We start from the raw sequence: 22,008 nt of genomic DNA on the forward strand, positions 1-22,008 counted from the left end.
GAAAACCTATCATTTGCCTACATAACTCAAAGAATAAATCAAGTTTTTCGCTACTGATACTGATATAGTTCATAGCAGCCTTCAAGGCACTGTGGAAATTGGAAATATGATTTCTGTGCAAATTCTGAACCTGTTGCTCAATAGTACTGTCCTGAAGACTAAGTTCTGTATTTAAGAATCGTTTTCCACCAGGTAAAATTAAGGACCCGAGAGAGCAAATCCTTTGTTAGAGTCTTCTTAGTGACAAACATTATTTTGTACATAGTAAAATTAGGTCGAAAAGTTTGAAAGATTCTTCAGATCTCACTGGTGCTGGAAACACCTCTTACTGTGAATTGTGTCGTACTGCCATTTCCCTGCCTCTCTGCCTCCCACACAGATGAGGGCCTTTCATCTTCTGGTTCTTTCTCTATTTGAAGGGCTTTAGACACCAACCAGGTCAGGAAAACATACTCATCTCATTCTCAAGTCCTAAGTTTACGTAGCATACATAAGCACCATAATAATAAAAGGTGCCAAATGATGGAGTTACAGATGTTGCTTTTAAAAGATTCCTTAATTCCAAGTCTTCCCGGGTATTAAGATTGGCTTGGTAACACAAAAATCTTATCATAAAAATAGAATCTTGCCTTGGCTGGCAGCTACCATTTTACAAGTGTCAAATACTTTTTATGGGGTATGGGGAAGGAGAATCTGAACACATGAGATCTACGAAAGTTGTTTTTTTAATTATACATAATGTACTAAAAAGTGGTCACAAAATGTATATTCGGCACTCAGCAGTGAACCTACCAAGACTAGACCATACTGAATACGCAGTCCGAGTGATCTGTCTAATATACAAGAAGGCAGATCCTTCTAGAAATGGTTTACAGACTGATCTGTAATCGTACTTAGTTTTTTTTTAATTATCTTGTGCTATTGCTAATACATGCTCAGTCTTATCCACTTTCAACTTACAGATTGTTAAATCTTTGCCCTATGAAAAACTCAAGCAATTATGGAAAAACATTATTTATTTATTTATTTGAGACAGAGTTTCACTCTGTCACCCAGGCTGGAGTGCAGTGGCGCAATTCTGGCTCACCATAACCTCTGCCTCCCAGGTTTAAGTGATTCTCCTGTGTTAACCTCCCGAGTACTGGGGACTACAGACATGCACCACACGCCTGGCTAATTTTTTTTGTATTTTTAGTAGAGGTAGGGTTTCACCAAGTTGGTCAGGCTGGTCTTGAACTCTTGGCCTCAAGTGATCCGCCCACCTCAGCCTCCAAAAGTGGTGGATTAAAGGTGTTAGCCACTGCACCCAGCCGAAGAACATTTTTAATAGTCATTTTTTTCTTTTCTTTGAGACGGAGTTTCGCTCGTTACCCAGGCTGGAGTGCAATGGCGCGATCTCGGCTCACCGCAACCTCTGCCTCCTGGGTTCAGGCAATTCTCCTGCCTCAGCCTCCTGAGTAGCTGGGATTACAGGCACGTGCCATCATACCCAGCTAATTTTTTTGTATTTTTAGTAGAGACGGGGTTTCACCATGTTGACCAGGATGGTCTCGATCTCTTGACCTCGTGATCCACCCGCCTCAGCCTCCCAAAGTGCTGGGATTACAGGCGTGAGCCACCGCGCCCGGCAATAGTCAATTTTTAAACTGGATTAATACAACTTATAACGTAGTAACTATACTTTTGTGTTAATCAACATATCATTCTCCTTCATAGTAAGTGGTATTTCCAAACAAGATGTGTCTGGAAAAAAGAAAGAAAAAAAGAAGAAACAAAGAAATGAAAAGAAAGAAGTCATCCAATTTTGGAGAAGCCTCCTTTTCAGATAATCACAAACATTTCACTAAACATCTCCCCTTGCGAGTCTTTCGGTAAATCTGATGTAACACAGATATACAGATACAAAGGAGCACTCCAGTGCCTCGCTGTGATAAAGCAATTAACAATTCTAAAATATATTCACTCAATATTCAACAAAAATTTATTAACCATCTATTACATGTGAAACTATAAATGGCAGATTGCACATTCTTAAATGCTGGAAAGATCTATGTGTTAAACTCTTCCTCAAAGACACAAGGTGACATCTTTAAGCAATCATGTGTAAATACATTACTAGGTTCTCTTTAGTTTTTTGAGAGGCTCTACTCCCAGAAAAACTTGGTCAATTGAAAAACCTTAAGGAATAAACCACTTTTTCTACAACATAAAGTCCTTTTCAATAGCCTTGAAATACACCTAAAATACCCATATCATTCCTTTTACCAGTTATTTCTAAGATTCTTTTCTGACGTATCTTTTAGTTGCAATGTGGTTCTATGTCTTCTGAAAGTAAACTCAGTCTCCACCATTACTTCCCCCTCCCAGTCTCCCAAAACAGTAATTCATTGACTCCAAATATTATCCAAATACGTGTAGGCAGGGCAGACACTAGTATAGAAGCATGTTAATCACTACCATCCTATACAATCATTTCGAAAACAACTGCTTTAAGGTCAATGTCAAGCAAATAATGTTCAGCAGCAGGCCTATATATACTAAATCACCCAATAATAAAAGGTTTTTTAAAAGAAATATCACCAAACTGCCAAAAAAAAAAAAAAAAAACAACAGCGGGGGGAAGCCCAGATGCGGTGGCTCACACCTGTAATCCCAGCACTTTGGGAGGCGGAGGCAGAGGCAGGCAGATCACCTGAGGTCAGGAGTTCAAGACCAGCCTTATCAAAATGGAGAAACCCCCTCTCTACTAAAAATACAAAATTAGCTGGGCCTGGTAGCACATGCCTGTAATCCCAGCTACTCGGGAGGCTGAGGCAGGAGAATCACTTTAACCTGGGAGGTGGAGGTAGCGGTAAGCCAAGATTGCAGCATTGCACTGCACCCTGGGCAACAAGAATAAAACTCCATGGAAGGCGGAAGGGAGGGAGGGAAGGAAGAAGGGAAGGAGGAAGAGAAGAAGGGAAGGGAAAGGAAGGGAGAGGGAGGGAGGAAGGGAGAAGAAAGGAAGGGAGGAAGAAAGGAAGAGAAAGGAAGGGAGGAAGAGAAGGAAGAGAAAGAAGGGAAGGAAGGGAAGGAAGGGAAAGAAAAGAAGCCACTATGTACCTGATGCTCAAGACAGAGACACAGGAGAATTAGCCCTGAGGAGGCACACTCACTTGCAAGACAATAAAATTAGCCAAAAATAATGCCTGGAAACAACCCAGGCCATTCAAGATTTCTGCACTTGCAATACAAGTGAGACTGAATGTAGTCCCTGTCTCACACTTGGCCCAATGCCATGGGCAATAGAGGACTTCTCACACAAATATAACAGTTGGGAAGTCAGATGGTCTACTTAAAGAAATATTTCCTAAAAGACATTTTCATTATTAATTTTTATCCTAGAAAACTCATCATATCATGATAAAGTGAAAAACAATTTTAGGCTATAGAGATAGCCTAAAAAAACTATAAACCTTATTATCTTTTCTAATTTTAAAACTTTATCAAGCTTCCGTGTCTCCTTCTCTAAGAGACATTCTCAAAAATGACAAAATTCAAGCACATATATTTGTAAACAGTTTTTAATCTAAACTTACACAAACATAGAAAACTGTTTTAACGAATGCTGGGCACGGTGGCTCACGCCTGCAATCCCAACACTTTGGGAGGCTGAGGCAGGTGGATCACGAAGTCAATAGATTGAGACCATCCTGGCCAACATGGTGAAATCCCGTCTCTACTAAAAAAAAAAAAAGAAATACAAAAATTAGCTGGGCATTTGGCATGTGCCTGTAGTCCCAGCTACTTGGGAGGCCGTGGCGGAAGAATCGCTTGAACCCGGGAGGCAGAGGTTGCAGTGAGCCAAGACTGCCACTGTGCTCCAGCCTGTTGACAGAGCAAGACTCCATCTCAAAAAAAAAACTGTTTTAACCCAACAAAAATGAATACCTGTTTATAATCTGACAGACCAGTGCCAAGACTCAGTTTCTGAGAAATCAGCCTTGCTGTTAAGTAGCAACCAACAACATTAAATCAGATCAAACTTGAGTTGTGACTTTCAATTCCACTCCCAACTCTTGGCAATCCATTTCCCTGTGCCTCAGTTTACCCAAAACACTTTATAATAGGATATTTGACAAAGCCTCAGTTGCTCAGTTGTAGCAATCAGAGAGTCAAAACACTAAAGGAATCCTCAGGCCTAATACAATTCTTTTTTTTTTTTTTTTTGAGGCGGAGTTTCGCTCTTGTTGCCCAGGCTGGAGTGCAATGGCGCAATCTCGGCTCACTGCAACCTCTGCCTCCCATGTTCAAGCAATTCTCCTGCCTCAGCCTCTCGAGTAGCTGGGATTACATGTGCCCGCCACTACACCCAGCTAATTTTTTGTATGTTTAGAAGAGACAGGGTTTCACCATGTTGGTCACGCGGGTCTCAAACTCATGACCTCGTGATCCACCAGCCTCGGCCTCCCAAAGTTCTGGGGTTACAGGTGTGAGCCACAGTGCCCAGCAATATAATTCTTTAAAAAGAAAAGCATTACACAAATCCAGTATGATGAATTTAAATCCATTTACTGAGCTTTGTACAACTTCAGTAATTTCCTTATGCTTCCATTTCCTCATTCTCAAAGAAAGTAGGTTAACTTGTCTGCTAATTACTACCTCAGTGATATGGTATGGCAATGTGCTTTCAGCTTTTAGAGGGAAAGTGTTAAAAACACAAGCAGTGTTAACCCACATAGTGTATTTTGCATTCCCCTAACAAAAGACCAGAAAATCTTGAACACTCGTAGAAAACTCCTTTTTTGGGCTGGGCACGGTGGCTCATGTCTATAATCTCAGCACTTTGGGAGGCCGAGGCGGGCGGATCACGAGGTCAGGAGTTCAAGACCAGGCTGGCCAACATGGTAAAACCCCGTTTCTACTAAACATACAAAAAATTAGCTAGGTGTAGTGGTGGGCACCTGTAATCCTAGCTACTCGAGAGGCTGAGGCAGGAGAATCACTTCAACCCATGAGGCAGAGGTTGCAGTGAGCCAAGATCACGCCACTGCACTCCAGCACTGGTGACAGAGTAAGACTGTCTCAAAAAAAAAAAAAGAAAAAGAAAACTTTTTTTTGTTGTTATATATATACATATTTTATTATACTTTAAGTTTTGGAGTACATGTGTAGATCGTGCAGGTCTGTTACATAGGTATACATGTGCCATGGTGGTGGTTTGTTGCATCCATCGCCCTATCATCTACATTACATATTTCTCCTAATGCTATCCCGCCCCAACCCCCCACCCCCTGCTATTCCTCCCCTAGACGCCATCCCCCAGGTCCCGATGTGTGATTGTGTGATGTTCCCCTCCCTGTGTCCCTGTGTTCTCATTGTTCTACACCCACTTATGAGTGAGAACATGCCGTGTTTGGTTTTCTGTTGTGTCAGTTTGCTGAGAATGATGGTTTCCAGTTTCATCCATGTCCCTGCAAAGGACATGAACTCAACCTTTTTTATGGCTGCATAATATTCCATGGTGTATATGTCACATTTTCTTTATCCAGTCTATCACTGATAGGCATTTGGGCTGGTTCCAAGTCTTTGCTATTGTAAACAGTGCCGCAATAAACTTTCGTGTGCATGTGTCTTTATAAAAGAATACTTTATAATCCTTTGGGTATATACCCAGTAATGGGATTGCTCGGTCAAATGATATTTCTATTTCTAGACCTTTGAGGAATCGCCACATTGTCTTCCACAATAGCTGAACTAATTTTCACTCCCACCAACAGTGTAAAAGCATTCCTATTTCTCCACATCCTCTCCGGCAACTGCTGTCTCCTGATTTTCTAATGATCACAATTCTAATTGATGTGAGGTGATACCTCAATGTGGTTTTGATTTGCATTTCTCTAATGACCAGTGATGATGAGCTTTTTTTCAGGTTTGTTGGCTGCATAAAACAACTTTTGTTGTTGTTGTTTTTGTTTGTTTGTTTGAGACAGAGTCTTGCTCTGTTGCCCAGGTTGGAGTGCAATGATGCGATCTTGGCTCACTGCAACCTCCACCTCCCTGGTTCACATGATTCTCGTGCCTCAGCCTCCTGAGTAGCTGGGATTACAGGTGCCCATCACCATGCCCAGCTATTTTTGTATTTTTTAGTAGAGATGAGGTTTCACCATGTTGGTCAGGCTGGTCTCCAACTCCTGACCCCAGGTGATCCATCCGCCTCGGCCTCCCAAAGTGCTGGAATTACAGGCTTGAGCCATCTCACCTGGTGAAAACTCCTTTTTATCTGAATGTTCACAAGCTGCTAGTGGTAAACAAAGCTTGATTCATAACCTTATCTCACAACAGAAAACAATGCTAAATTGATTCTATAAGTCTGAACACCAAGTTTAACACAAGCAATCTGAGAAAGCAAAGGGTTTTTAAAAGAAAGTGAACTATAAAAGATACTATGACCAACAAGCTTATTGAGCCAGTCATGTTCAATGACAGCTTCAGTCATCAATTCTCATGTCTCTATGTTTAAAGAACATAGGCTTTATATTCTTGCCAATAACGTTTCCTGTACTTACTTTTTAATTAAATTAAGTATGCATAAATTCAAACTGCATAAAATTAATTTTGCTTCTCTAATATTACAGCCAGAAGTAAAAATCATTCTCCACACAACTCATTAAAGAATTCACAAGTATCACTGAGGCCGGGCATGGTGGCTCACGCCTGTAATCCCAGCACTTTGGGAAGCCGAGGCAGGTAGATCAAGAAGTCAAGAGATCGAGACCATACTGGCCAACATGGTGAAACCCCGTTTCTACTAAAAATACAAAAACTAGCTGGGCGTGGTGTCGCACACCTGTAGTCCCAGCTACTTGGGAGGCTGAGGCAGGAGAATTGCTTGAACCCAGGAAGCGGAGGTTGCAGTGAGTCGAGCTCGTGCCACTGCACTCCAGCCTGGCACCTGGTGATGGAGCGAGACTCTGTCTCAAAAAAAAAAAAAAAAAGACACAATTGCCTGGAAACCGGGTGAAGAATATTTTGCAGAGACACATTTATAAGAGACAGCAGAACTTTCCTTTTTCAGTCCCAATTATTTCCTGATGAGAGTAATGTGAACACCTTGTAATTGTTAGGAATTTTTGCGTTTTTTTTTTTTTTTTTTGAGATGGGGTCTCACCCTGTCACCCAGTCTGGAGTACAGCTGCATGATGTTGGCTCACTGCAACCTCTGCCTCCTGGGTTCAAGCAATTCTCCTGCCTCAGACTCCCGAGTAGCTAGGATTACAAGAGCCCTTCACCATGCCTGGCTAGTTTTTGTATTTTTATTTTAGTAGAGATGGCGGGATTTCACCAAGCTGGCCAGGCTGATCTTGAACACCTGACCTCAAGTGATCCACCCACCTCAGCCTCCCAAAGTGCTGGGATTACAGGCGTCAGCCACTGCACCCAGTCTCATGCTTTTTAAAAGAAACTGTACATTACATATTGTCCAATCACATAAGACTGATTTTCAAACCTGTGTTTTCTTTCCCTTTATACCTACTAACTAAATATTTTATTCATAAATGTCGTTAGCATATATTTGGTGACGCAAATACAATTTCATGGAAAATTTTACCAAAAGGCACTGTGTACATAAACAGTGGTATAAATTGCAAAATATGAAAAAAACACATTATAAGTCCAAATCATAATCATTTTTAGAAGTGAACTTTAGGTGACAAAATTTGAGTTTAATTCTCAAATTCTTCCGTCTATCTAGAGGTCCCCCGATTTAAACGGTAGTCATCAGTAGTAACAAATAGAATTTCTTACCTTGAAATGCTTTTATACATTCTTACAACACTAAGTGTTTTTTATTGTTTCAGTTTCTCATTGCTACTATGGCTTAACAGGCAGTAAAAAAAATTGTTGTTCTCTAATTGATTCCAGAAATAAATCATGAGCTCTGGTTTATTTTCGGTATTTTAACAGCTCAGGTTCTTTTCGTAGATAGTATATTATACAAACAACTTTCCAGTCTAGAGCCTAGTTGTTCTAATACCTCAGCTATTGAAAGACTGGCATGAATGGGAACTGAAAAAGGCCTCTGAGCAGCCCAAACAAATACCTAAGACCTTCTAACACAGCCCATGCTTTTTACCAATAGGGGCCTCATTCAAGCCAAGCTATCTATGTTAAACAACTGTAAGTTTGGGTGTCTAGTTTTTGTTTTTTGTTTTGTTTTCAAATCCCCTATTCTGAGAAGCAGGGTGTCCAGTTTTCTAACCCAAAGCAGAAGTGAAAAATAAAGGCCAGGTGCAATGGCTCATGCCTGTAACTCCAGCACTTTGGAAGGCCAAGACAGATGAATCGCTTGAGCTCAGGCGTTTGAGACCGGCCTGGGCAATATGGCGAGACCCTGTCTCTATTAAAATAAAATTTTAAAAATTAAAACAGACACAAAAAGTTAAAAATAAAAATGGAAAAAGGAGTTGTTAGAGTCAGACATAATGACAATACTAAAAAACCACCACCATCAACTTTGCAAAAAGAGGAGAGAGAGATGAGAAATACAGCAGTCTGCACCCATTTGGATCTCAAATACTTTAACACAGTGATAACTGAGATTCATACAAACATTCACATTTTGGCCAGGTGTGGTGGCTCATGCCTGTAATCCCAACACTTTGGGAGGCCAAGACAGAAGTGCCCGAGCCCAGGAGTTCGAGACCAGCCTAGGCAACAGAGAGAGACCCCCATCTCTCCCAAAAAATTTTAAAACTAGCCAGGCATGGTGACATGCACCTGTAGTCTCAGCTACTTGGAAGGCTGAGATGGGAGGACTGCTTGGAACCAGAATTTGAAGCTGAAGTGAGCCCTGACTGTACCACTACACTCCAGCATAGGTGACAAAGTGAGACTCCATCACAAAAAACAAACAAAAATTCATTATTTCCATATGCAAATCTATTTTCTGAAATCCTCTAATTTCAAAAGATAATCCAAGCCATCATGATTATTACCAATATGTTCATATAGTACACAATCACCTCTGCAATGGCAGAGATAACAAAGACTGTAAGTTAAACCCAACCCCCTTTTTTCCCCAGTAAAGAATGCATACTAAGCTGGGCACGGCGGCTCATGCCTGTCTGTAGCCCTAGCACTTTGGGAAGCCAAGACGAGTAGAACACCTGAGGTCAGAAGTTCAAGACTAGCCTGGCCAACATGGTGAAACCCTATCTCTATTAAAAATACAAAAATTAGGCTAGGGGCAGTGGCTCACATTTGTAATCCCAAAACTTAGGGAGGCCAAGGCAGATGGATCACCTGAGGCCAGGAGCTTGAAACCAGTCTGGACAACATGGTGAAACCCCGACTCTACTAAAAATACAAAAATTAGCCTGGCGTGGTGGTGCATGCCTGTAATCCCAGCTACTTGGGAGTCTCAGGCAGGAGAATCACTTGAACTCGGAGGCAGAGGTTGCAGTGAGTTGAGATAGGACCACTGCACTCTAGGTACAACAAAGTGAGACACTGTCTCAAAAATTAAATAAAAATATAAAAAGTAGGCTGGGTGCAGTGGCTCACGCCTGTAATCCCAGCACTTTGGGAGGCCGAGGCGGGTGGATCACGAGGTCAAGAGATCGAGACCATCCTGGTCAACACGGTGAAACCCTGTCTCTACTAAAAATACAAAAAATTAGCTGGGCATGGTGGCGCGTGCCTGTAATCCCAGCTACTCAGGAGGCTGAGGCAGGAGAATTGCCTGAACCCAGGAGGCAGAGGTTGCGGTGAGCCGAGATCGCGCCATTGCACTCCAGCCTGGGTGACAAGAGCGAAACTCCGTCTCAAAAAAAAAAAAAAATATATATATATATATATATATATATATATATAAAGTAGCAGGCACTTTGGGAAGCCAAGGCGGGTGGATCACCTGAGGTCATGAGTTTGAGACCAGTGTGGCCAACATGGTAAAATACAAAAATTAGCTGGGCATGGTGGCGGGTGCCTGTAATCCTAGCTACTGGGGAGGCTAAGACATGAGAATTGCTTGAGCCTGGGAGGTGGAGATTGCGGTGAGCCGAGATTGTGCCACGGCACTCTAGCCTAGGGAACAGTGAGACTTTGTCTCAAAAAATAAAATACATTAGTCAGACGTGGTGGCACAGGCCTGTAATCTCAGCTTCTCGGGAGGCTGAGGTGGGAGAATCACTTGAACGTGGGAGGTGGAGGTTGCAGTAAGCCGAGACGGCACCACTGCACTCTAGCCTGGGTGACAGAGCTGGAGAAGAAAAGAAGAAGAAAAAGCATACTAGAATGCAAGAGCATGAATTAAATTCACTGCTTTATTCATTCAACAAATAAATATTCAACACCTACTATTTATAGGCATTATTCTAGGCACTGGGGAGAAAGGTATGCACAATAGACAGTCACTGTCCCCACGGAATTCACATTCCTACACCCAATACAAATTTTTAAATAAATAATTCACAGTAGCACTTTAGTAGTAACAAGTCATTTATAATATACAGCACCTCATAACTGGAAAAGACACATAAAAATGTAAAAGGTGGCTGGGTATGACGGCTCACACATATAATCCCAGCACTTTGGGAAGCCAAGGTGGGAGGACTAAGCCCAGGAATTTGAGATCAGGCTGAGTAACATTGTGAGACTCTGTCTGTACAAAAAAATGTTTTAAAGTAACCAGACGTGGTGGCACATGCACCTTGGTCCCAGCTACTTGGGAGGCTGAGGTGGGAGGAATGCCTGAACCCAGGAGGTGGAAGCTGCAATGAACTGTGATTGTGCCACCGCACTGCAGCCTAGATGACAGAATGAGACCCTGTCTCAAAATCAAACAAACAACAAACAACAAAATAGGTAAAAGACCCTTTGACTGTACACTGATTTAGAATAAGGGCAAATCAGCTGTTGGGTATGATGTAAAAAAGCTCTCAACTGGGGATCTGAGTTTGGGTTGTAACTCTGCTGCTCAGCTGAATAACCCAAAGCAAGTTACATCTGTAGGCTTCGCCTTTTTAATATATGAAATGGGGTTATGCTGGCTGGGCGTGGTGGCTCACTCCTATAATCCCAGCACTTTGGGAGGCCTAGGTGGGTGGATCACGAGAGAGATGGTTTCACCCCATCTCTCTACTAAAAATACAAAACTTAGCTGGGAGTGGTGGCGCACACCTATAGTCCTGAAGCAATCCAGAAGGCTGAAGCAGGAGAATCACTTGAAACCAGGAGGTGGAGGTTGCAGTGAGCCGAGATCGCACCACTGCACTCCAGCCTGGAGAAAGAGAAAGATTCTGCCAAAAAACAAAACAAAACAAAACAAAACAAACCGGGTTATGCCTGTAATCCCAGCACTTTGGGAGGCTAAGGCAGAAGGATCACTTGAGGCCAGGATTTCCAGACCAGCCTGGGCAACACAGTGAGACCCCCATCTCCACAATAATTTAAAAATTAGCCAGATATGGTGGCATGTGCCTACAGTCCCAGATACTCGGGAGGCTGATGTGAGAGGATTGCTTGAGCCCATGAGGTTGAGGCTGCAGTGAGCTATGATCGTACCACCACACTCCAGCCTGGGTGACAGAAAAAAAAAATGGGATACAATCATAATTTCTTTCTTTCTCTTTTTTTTTTGAAACAGAGTCTCACTCTGTCACCCAGGCTGGAGTGCAGTGGCACGATCTCCACTCACTGCAACCTCTGCCTCCTGGGTTCCAGCAATTCTCCTGCCTCAGCCTCCCTTGGGATTACAATCACCCACCATCACACCTGGCTGATTTTTGTATTTTTAGTAGAGTCGGGGTTTCACCATGTTGGCCAGACTAGTCTCCAACTCCTGACCTCAAGTAATCCACCTGTCTCAACCTCCCAAAGTGCTGGGATTACAGTCATGAGCCACCGCACCCAGCCTACCACAATTTGATATGATTAATAAAACAGTAATCATATGATTCTTGGGTGGATTAACTGGTAATGTAGGTGAAATGCTTGTAAACTATGACATGCTGGCCAGGAAGGTGGCTCACGCCTATAACCCCGCACTTTGGAGGCCAAGGCAGGTAGATCACGAGGTCAGGAGTTCGAGAACAGCCTGGCCAACATGTCTCTACTAAAAACATAAAAAATTAGCTGGGCATGGTGGCAGGCGCCTGTAATCCCAGCTACTCAAGAGGCTGACACAGGAGAATGGCTTGAACCCAGGAGATGGAGGTTGCAGTGAGCCAAGACTGTACCACTGCACTCCAGCCTGGGCGACAGAGCGAGACAAGTATGACATGCCATGCCAAAGTCAGCTGTTTATTAATATTATTAGGGTAGACCACACTGACATTATAAAATGATAATAAAAAGTCACATTCAAATCACACTATTAAGAAGATAAAAAGTAGCAAATTTTAGAAAGTCCCTCATGCAAAAGAAAGCTTATTTCATTTTATTCTTTTTTATGTTTGGTGCTTCAATAAATTCTCAACTAAAAGGGAAAATTACTATCTAGAAATAGCCACTTGCTAAACATTACAGGTTGCAAAAGTTTACTCAGTGACAAACCAAAAGGAAACTTATTTGCCAAACTATATTTGACAGTCATCTAGGTAAAGGGTCATGGAGCCTAAATGAGCAGGTCGGTTCAATTGAGCAACAAAGAACATAAGCTTCCAAGCATAATTAGACCTATCATATATAAATTGTTCTTTCTGACAGAGGAAAGGACTGCCCAGCATTCTGCATAAAGTCACAATGGCTTCAACAGACAATGGCCCTATTTGAGTCAGGGTGGAATCTGCAAGGGTAGAAAATTATGCCTCAGTTAATTTTAATCTACAGAAGGCATGGACTTCAAATAAGCAAAGACATGAGAGAATCAGACAAGATCTAGTTAGATCCAAAAGCTCATCTCTGAGGGGAGCCAGTATAGTAACAATGTAAGCAGCAGCATCTGCTCACTTCATCCCAAGGCGTATTTCCAACACGTTTGAGTGATTAGTGAGACATGCTATGTCATTATAGACTACATGGTAGCCTCAGTTGAGGTTAAACACAAAATGGAACTTCAGACACCATCTCACTAAAAGCTCAAATCCAAAGTCAGATTTAATTTCATTGATCCAGCCTTTTAAGATTAGCTATATGTAATCCCAGCACTTTGGGAGGCCGAGGCGGGTGGATCACGAGGTCAAGAGATCGAGACCATCCTGGTCAACATGGTGAAACCCCGTCTCTACTAATACAAAAAAAAATTAGCTGAGCACGGTGGCGCGTGCCTGTAATCCCAGCTACTCAGGAGGCTGAGGCAGGAGAATTGCCTGAACCCAGGAGGCGGAGGTTGCGGTGAGCCAAGATCGCGCCATTGCACTCCAGCCTGGGTAACAAGAGCGAAACTCCGTCTCAAAAAAAAAAAAAAAAAAAAGATTAGCTATAAGAGAAGACTACTGCCCAGGTGGAATATCAAAGAAGCTTCTGATTCAGATCACCAATTCAAAGAAAGTACAACAAAATTGTTGAAGAAGCAGTTCAATTCCAAACAGAAAGCTGCATTAAATACTCCTAACAATAGCCACAAAAGGGATGTTAGAAACGGCCAGGAAGCAAAGAGGGCAACCAGCACCTACCCTATAAAGTTAATTGGAAGCTTAGTTAACTCATTCACAATAAAGCAGAACGGTTAGAATTCAGAAGAAATGAATTCTTTAGCAACAATGTGGACTATAGTTTTTTGTTTTTCGTTTTTGTTTTTGAGTCAAGAGCAATGTTGGGTCACTGCAACCTCTGCCTCCCGCGTTCAAGCCATTCTCCTGCCTCAGTCTCCCAAGTAGCTGTGATTACAAGCATGTGCCACCACGCCCAGCTAATTTTTGTATTTTTAGTAGAGACAGGGGTTTCACCATGTTAGCCAGACTGGTCTCGAACTCCTGACCTCAGGTGATCCACCTGCCTTGGCCTCCCAAAGTGATGGAATTACAGGTGTGGGCTGGCAATTTTTAACAAACTTCATGACACATGATAGTAGTACTTTAGGAGCTGGCCTTCTTCAACACAAAGGTTAGTAAGACAGTCCCTCCCCAGACACAAACCTGTGGATAAGCTTTAAGTTTTGGCTTAATTTGACACAGCAAATAAAAGTAAACTGGAAAGCTATTTCAAGGGCCTGTTTAACAGACTATTACTTAACCAGACTTTCTTTCAAATTGATCTAAGGTTCTAATGAGCACAATTCATCCTAGCTGCTGTGGTGGGGGAAGTCGGGGGAGGGGCACTAGTGACAAGCAAAATCAATTATCCTAAAGAAAAAGCACCTAAGCATAATTTAGAGACAAAGCATGGTTCAGTAAAAAGAGCACTGACTTTGAAGCCAGACCAGCCTGTGCTCTAAAACTAATACTTGGTGGCTCACGGTCCTGAGCCAGTTATCTGGCCTCTCAGAAGGGATTCTGTATTCTCAGCTATAATGACCCTTACTCTGCAAAGATGTTTGTATTAGAAATACAACATAAAGGGTCTAAGAAACCCTTTTCTTTGGTTCAAGGCAAGAGCTAAATAAACTGCAACTTTTATATTATTAGGTAAATTCAACCTGACCTTTTAGATTTCCTTTTCTGCATAAAATAACTTTCACCCTGTAATTCTAACCTGGCACATGGTAAGAGCTCAACAGCAAAAAAATATCCAGCAAATTCACTAAACCTGTCCTTACACATAAACATCTATAAACTTACAGTGACTTGTAAAAAAAATTTTAATGGGGCTGCGCGCGGTGGCTCACTCCTGTAATTCCAGCACTTTGGGAGGCAGAGGTGGGTGGATCACGAGATCAGGAGATCGAGACCATCCTGGCTAACATGGTGAAACCCCATCTCTACTAAAAACACAAAAAATTAGCCAGGCATAGTGGTGGGCACCTGTAGTCCCAGCTACTCAGGAGGCTGAGGCAGGAGAATCGCTTGAACCTGGGAGGCAGAGGTTGCAGTGAGCTGAGATCGAGCCACTGCTCTCCAACCTGGGCAACAGAGCAAGATCCATCTCAAAAAAATAAATAAATAAATAATTTTTTTTTTTAATGGGATCAGAGAACATACTGACTAAAACCAACCCACTCACTGAGCAACCAGTTCTACTGCTACATCATATACAGTGGCAAGGTCCAGCACAGTGGCTCAAGCCTGTAATCCTGGCACTTTGAGAAGCCAAGGTAGGTGGACTGCCTGAGCTTAGGAGTTCAAGACCAGCCTGGGCAACATGGAGAAATCCCATCTCTACTAAAAATACAAAAAATTAGTTGGGTGTGCTGGTGCACACTTGTAGTCCCAGATACTCGGGAGGCTGAGACACGGGAATCAGTTGAACCCAGCAAGTGGAGGGTGCAGTGAGCCAAGATCACGCCATTGCACTCCAGCCGGGGCAACGGAGAGAGATTCTGCACCCCCCCCCAAAAAAATACAGAGGCAATCTAATGAAGGTTTGACTCTCAGCAATAATTTTCATTCGGGAAAAAGACTCCAATGTACTTAAATAGATTTTCTCAGCCTTTATTGTCTTGGAGACATGACATAAAATTTCTATCATAATAAAATGGCCAGTTTTGCTTCCATTACTGTTACAAACCCACATAGTCATCACACTACCTTCCCAAATTAGATTCCAGATTAAACAGAAGCCAGATGGGTTACAGATTTGATATTTAGAAGACTAATTTTTAATAGAAAGCAAACACTTTCTCAAATAGATTTTTCCACTTTTGCTTTCAGTAAATGTACTTTGAGGGAGCTCCCTGAGTCTACTTCTTTAACAAATAAACATATGTAATCCCAGAAAATACACAGTAATTAACAGCCTGCAGAGACTTTTCTCTACTTCCTTTTATCTGGTGACATAAATCACTGTTACATCAACCTTATTCACTAGTATGGGAATGTAAACACTTAAAAAATAAAGCTATTTGCAGCAATTCTCATTTTACCATTTTAAAAATATTACTTTTCTTTGCAGTAAGGTCTTCTAGTTCAGAGCATTAAGCTGTCAACAAGACATATCCAAGCCATCTATCTGGTGGCATTTGATAAGATCAACATTTATAATCCTATTATCTCCTTAGCAGGTGAGAACAATGGATTTGGCCAACTGTATTCAAGCTTCATAATACTGTATGGTAAAATGGTAATGATAAAGAGTAGATGGTATTCAGCACCATAAAACAGGGCAGAAATAAATAAACAGGGCAGGGTGTGGTGGCTCACGCCTGTAATCCCAGCACTTTGGGAGGCCTAGGTGGGCGGATCGCCTGACGTAGGAGTCCAAGACCTGCCTGACCAACATGGAGAAACCCCATCTCTACTAAAATACAAAATTAGCCAGACATGGTGGTGCATGCCTGTACTCCCAGCTACCTGGGAGACTGAAGCAGGAGAATCGCCTGAACCCAGGAGGCGGAGTTTGCGGTGAGCCAAGATTGTGCCATTGTGGCCTGGGCAACAAGAGTGAAACTTCATCTCAAAAAAATAATACTTTGAGGGAGCTCGCTGAGTCTACTTCTTTAACAAATTCTGCCTAAAATTTAGATAGTATCTAAAGAGATGTACAATAAAACTTCATAAACTTTGTTATATGTTTGAAATTTTTTCATAACAAAACGTTGGGGGGATATAACCATAGCAACTAACATGTCCTCTCAGAGTTCAACCATTAACTGGCAATTTATATTTTCTGGAACAACGCAAATGATATAGCCTTGATTCTGGTGAAGTATTAAAGAGCTCATGTAGAAAATTACACCAGAAGCATTTCAATCACAAATGTCTCCATCACCAGAAGTCAATGTAAAACCACCTATTGTTAAGTCATGTGAAAAATAATCTGTCAAAGAATTCTCTAAACAGTTTTGAAAGCTCTAAAATCCCATTCTGAGAAAAAAAGCAACCCCAAAGCTCTTATTTGAAAGGGGAAGAATTCACCCTTCCTCAAACTGAACAATTCTGCATCACTAGGCATGACATCAAACAAGATGATCCAATTTAGAGGCTCCTGAAAACAAGGTCTCTGCCTATAATCCCAGCTACAAGGGAGGCTGCAGTGGGAGGATTACTTGAGCTCAGGAGTTCAAGACCAGCCTGGGCAACAAACTACAGACTGGCTTATAGAATCCCACAAAAAGATAACTTTTTCATGAAAGTTTCATCTTTATACCGAATTACACTCACTTAATCCAGTAAAAAGGCTCAAAGAAAGTTGCCCTACAAACTCTAGATGAAGCAGCATCCCTATCTGATAACACCCAGAATGATATTAATGACTTGGACTTTAGGGGAGAGTTCCATGAGTAATGCCCATTTCTAAACTTAAAATACAGTAAATCCAACAACAAAAATACAGTAAATCCTCTTAATGTAATGGATAGGTTCTTGGAAACTGAGACTTCAGACTAACACAGGCTAATTGACACAAACAAGAGTTAGGTTCCTAGGGCATATTTCTCGTCAGAAAAACATCACCAAACTTTTAAATAAAGACCAAAACACTTCTAATATTAAACACCGAAATAAATGTCAAGTATACATACTTTTTTTTTTCTGAGATGGAGTTTCGATCTTGTTGCCCAGGCTAGAGTACAATGGCACCATCTCGGCTCACTGCAACCTCTGCCTCCCAGGTTCAAGTGATTCTCCTGCCTCTGCCTCCAGAGTAGCTGGGATTACAAGCGCCTGCAACCACACCGGCTAATTTTTATATTTTCAGCAGAGACGGGGTTTCACCATGTAGGCAAGGATGGTCTTGATCTCCTGACCTCAGGTGATCCACCCGTCTCGGCCTCCTAAAGTGCTGTGATTACAGGCATGAGCCACCACGCCCAGCGATAGCAACTTATTCTGAAGAAACTACATTCATGGTAACAATTCTCAATGCTGAAAAGTTTTACTTTAAGCTTAGTGGGAAGCACTACACATTTTGTTAAATGTGTTGTGTCCTTTCCCAGATACTAAATTGGTGTTTCTTTCCTAAATCAAATTTAAGAGGTGTATCCTTCCCCATCTTCCAGGTAGTAATAACTAAAACATAACATGTAACATTTCCACTGTACCTGACCAAGCTCAAAAGTAAACCTACAAAACTGAAATAATGATGTTATAAATCTAAAATCTGGAAAACTATTCGTGACTAGAAATCTGAAAAGTTAAGCAACAATGACAAACATTTATAATATTCCTGTCAACTTCCATTGTAAGAGATCTTTTAGACAACAAAGAAAAATGTGAACACTTACGTTGTGATTTCATACTATTCAAAAAAATAATATTTCATTCATATTTGCTAAATTTGTTATTTGCAAATAGAGCAGATGGGGGATCTTCCGAAAACAATTCTACAACAGAAGATTATCTTTTGCTTAATTCTTAACCTAAGGTAACAGCAGTATATTTACACAACTACTGTAAAGAAACTAAGTTTGCATTACAAATTATTAACTGTAGTTTAACTTTGACACAAAGTTATCTCTATAAAAGTGGGTTAACAGTCAGATCTCTGCCAAGCAGGATCGGAAAAATCTGTATTTCTGATAGCTTTTCAATTATAGTCATTAATAGCTCAATAATTTTTGCTTTTGTTCACAACAAAGAAGCAAGGCTGTATTTTGATTTTGAGGAGGGGAAAGCATTGGATCAAGAGCTTATATTTTTCTCTTCTGCTGTACAGAAATCATCTATAAACAAGAGAAGAGAAGCCCAACAAATAAAATGAGAACTATGATTCTACTAAAAGTAGATTCTGTGACATTAATAATCTGGGGCAATCTGGTAAAAGTCAAAATCGCTAATGTTTTGATACGATGTTCAAAATTTCTTTCAAAATAATCTAGTTTGTGAGGGGGATGCAACATGAAACAAGACCGACCTTGGCTATGAGTTAATAATTGTCAGAGCTGAGTGACTAATACATGGGGCTCTCCACACTATTCAATTTTTGCATATTTTCCAGAATAAAAAACTTTCAAAAAATGGTATTCAAAATACCATTTCCCTATTGTGATACAGCAATAGAAGACATACTTTATACTGCTTGTATATTAGTTGTTTGGTTACGTGGTGTTGTTTTGTTTTGAGACAGAGTTTGCTCTGTCGCCCAGGCTGGAGAGCAGTGGCGCTATCTCTGCTCACTGCAACCTCTGCCTCCCGGGTTCCAGCGATTCTCCTGCCTCAGCCTCCCGAGTAGCTGGGACTACAGGCACCCACCACCACACTCGGCTAATTTTTGTATTTTTAGTAGAGGTGAGGTTTCACCATGTTGGCCAGGATGGTCTCGATCTCCTGACCTCGTGATCCACCTGCCTCCACCTCCCAAAGTGCTGGGATTACAGGCGTGAGCCACTGCGCCCTGCCTGCTTACATGTTTTAAAAGAGCAATTCAGGCCAGGCGCGATGGCAGGCACCTGTAATCCCAGCTACTCAGGAGGCTGAGGCAGGAGAATCGTTTGAACCCGGGAGGCAGAGGTTGCAGTGAGCCGACTGCACTCCAGCCTGGGAGACAAGAGTGAGACTCCAACTCCAAAAAAGAAAAAAAAAAAAAGGCTGTCAGAAAATTCTAGGAAAATGTCAAAAACAAGGAGGCCACTTTGCCGCATGTGTGTTATTAAAAGATGGGTATAAATCAAAATATTTTCAGTTCACTAAGGAAATTCAATGCCTACAACGATACAGGAGGATCACTCAGGTAAACACACTCCTTACTAGTATAAAATTTAACATCCATAAGTTGCATTTCCTTAGAGTACACCTATAAAACTAAGTACAAAATTTTTTAAAACCCAGTATCCTTTAATAAAGTTGCTGTTCTAAAAATCCCACCTGTCACTAGGATAACCGAAACTGCTCCCTCTACACTCCAACTGTATTTTTAGTTTTTACCTCAACAAGTAGCAACGTAAATTACATTTGGTAAGCACGGATTCCTGAAAGGCCAAAATCAACCAGGAACCTGATTTAACTCTTTCCACCACGCTCTGAACAATGAAAGTTACAAGCAGAAGAGAAGTGTGACCTTAAAAAGGTCCACACGGCCAAGAACAGTGGCAGAACAGACTGAAGGACGTATCTTCGCGGAACCGAAGAAAACTTCCACACAAGCAATACTGCAACAAGGAGGCGGGGCAAGGGCTTAAAAGGAAAGTCAGCCATCAGGGAGGGGAAATAAAAGCAAAGCTTCGGTGAAAAAAACTTAAGAGATGGAGAGCAAGAAAAGACAAACAAATTTTTCCATCTTCGTACACCCCCCTTCAAAGCCTGACACACAGCAAGTGCTCCAGATAGGTCTGCTTAACTCAAGGGAAGCTTCTGCCAGCAACTTTCCCAGAAATGGAATGACAAGAAGCTGCTGGATGACGGCCGGGCGGGGGGAAATGGACAGGTTGCTCATCCTGCGGGAGCTAGTGAATATCCTGCAGTTGGCTAAGCGGAGATGGAAAGAAATAGCATCTATCGTTTACAGACTGCCAACTACAGTGTTCCAATTAAGCGTATGCCTCTTTCAGATGTTAACAACTCAAAACAATGCCCTGGCTCTGGACATGGGCACGCGGAACACTGCAGCCTCTAAGAAACCCAAACGGATACGTAGGTCAACTTCTATCCACTCTACCCATTAAATTATCCCTTCATATCACGCTAATAAATTATGCAGACGGTTTATTGGGACACGCTGTGGGTCTGGCACTCCGATAAGCGCTTTACACGCCCCATTTCACTGAACCCTAACAGCCTTAAGAGGCAGGGACAGTATTAGCAGCCCCTTTTCCAACCAAGACACAAAGAGTTTAAGCGTCTTGCCTAATGGGGCAGAGCCGGGATTGGCACCCGTTTTGGACACCTGGGCTGTGCTCTTAACCACTAAGCTACAGACCTGGGCCGGCGAGACTGAGAGGCTCCAGCTCTCGGGGATCTGAAACGGGGACCCCCCGCCCCCAGCTCCAGCCCCGGGAATAACTTCGGCAACCCCGCGCGCCCCATGCGGGACGAGGAAAGGCGGCCGCGGCACCTGTTTGTGGCCCCGGCGAGCGCTGGAGCGGATGGGGGCGCCCGGGGGCCAGGCCTCAGGGCGCCCCGAGGCGGGGGGCGCAGGAGGACCCGCCTCCTCCGGGAAGGCCCCGCGGGCTGGAGAGAGGCCCGTGGGAAGGCGGCGGGGCGCGCGGGCCCGCCGAGGCCTAGGCCCCACCCGCCGCCCACTCCCCACCGCCACGGCGCCAGCGCGGGCCCCGCCAGGCCCGGCCCGGCCCGGCTGCCTCACCTGGCTGCTGCCCCGAGCTCGTCCCCCGGCCGGCGGTCCTGGGCGGCGGCGGCGAGGAGAGGAAGTAGGAAGGAAAAAGGGAGAGGAGGAAGGGACGAAGGGAGGCAAGAGGCGGAATGGCCACGAAGGAGGCGGGCGCCGCCGGGCCGGGGGGGTCAAAGGAAGGGGGAGCCGAGTAAGACGCGGCGGCCGCGAGCGCAAACGCTGAAGAGCCGCTACGGCGCCCGCAGCCCGGCAGGAAGTGACGGGGGAGGGGCCGGAGCCCGCCCCCGGCCCCCGCCCGCCTCCAGGCCCGGCCCCACCCCCACCCGCGGCCAGGACCACAAGTTCCGGCGGGCGCTGCGGCGCAACCTGCGCTCGCAAGGCACGCCGGTAGCCCAGCAGGAGTGGAGCCATCTCCCGCCTGAGCCGCCGCGGCCAGCCCTGGGGCCTCGGGGCCTGCCGGGAATTGTAGTTCTGATGGGAGTTTCGCGCTGCCTGCTGGACTGGTAGCGGAGCTGGAAGAACCGGCTTGCCTTCTTTCCTCCTCCACTTCCTTCTTCCTTCCTTCTCTTGGTCCTGCCTCTTCTCGTGCCTCTGGCCCTCGTTTCTCTCCTTCCCGCAGTGTTTCTTCCTTCATCTGTAAATGTTCATTAAATGCTTGCCGTATGCAAGGCATTCCTCCAAGAGCTAGGGATGTAGTGGTGAACAGACAAAAATCCCTGCCCTTGTGGAGCTTACAATCTTGTGTGAGTAAACACACAATAAATAAAT

At 43.3% G+C, this 22,008-nt stretch overlaps 1 protein-coding gene across 7 annotated transcripts in view; it reads right to left on the bottom strand.

The window, feature by feature from the left end:
• STAU1 (staufen double-stranded RNA binding protein 1) overlaps window positions 1-21,465 on the bottom strand; it is a 72,770-nt gene extending 51,305 nt beyond the window's left edge. For 4 of the 7 annotated variants that reach the window (XM_021669086.2, XM_021669085.2, XM_021669081.2 and 1 more), the window contains exon 1: window positions 21,256-21,465. The gene's annotated coding sequence lies outside the window, so the exon portion shown is untranslated. Of the gene's footprint in view, window positions 1-3,578; window positions 3,683-21,255 lie in introns of those variants that run through there. The other 3 variants (XM_021669078.2, XM_021669082.2, XM_021669083.2) reach the window with 3 other exon arrangements.
• Window positions 21,466-22,008: the final 543 nt, after the last annotated feature.

This window comes from Aotus nancymaae, unplaced genomic scaffold (genome assembly GCF_030222135.1).
Source record: "Aotus nancymaae isolate 86718 unplaced genomic scaffold, 86718_ANA_hifiasm-v0.15.2.pri h1tg000029l, whole genome shotgun sequence".
Lineage (NCBI taxonomy): Eukaryota > Metazoa > Chordata > Mammalia > Primates > Aotidae > Aotus > Aotus nancymaae.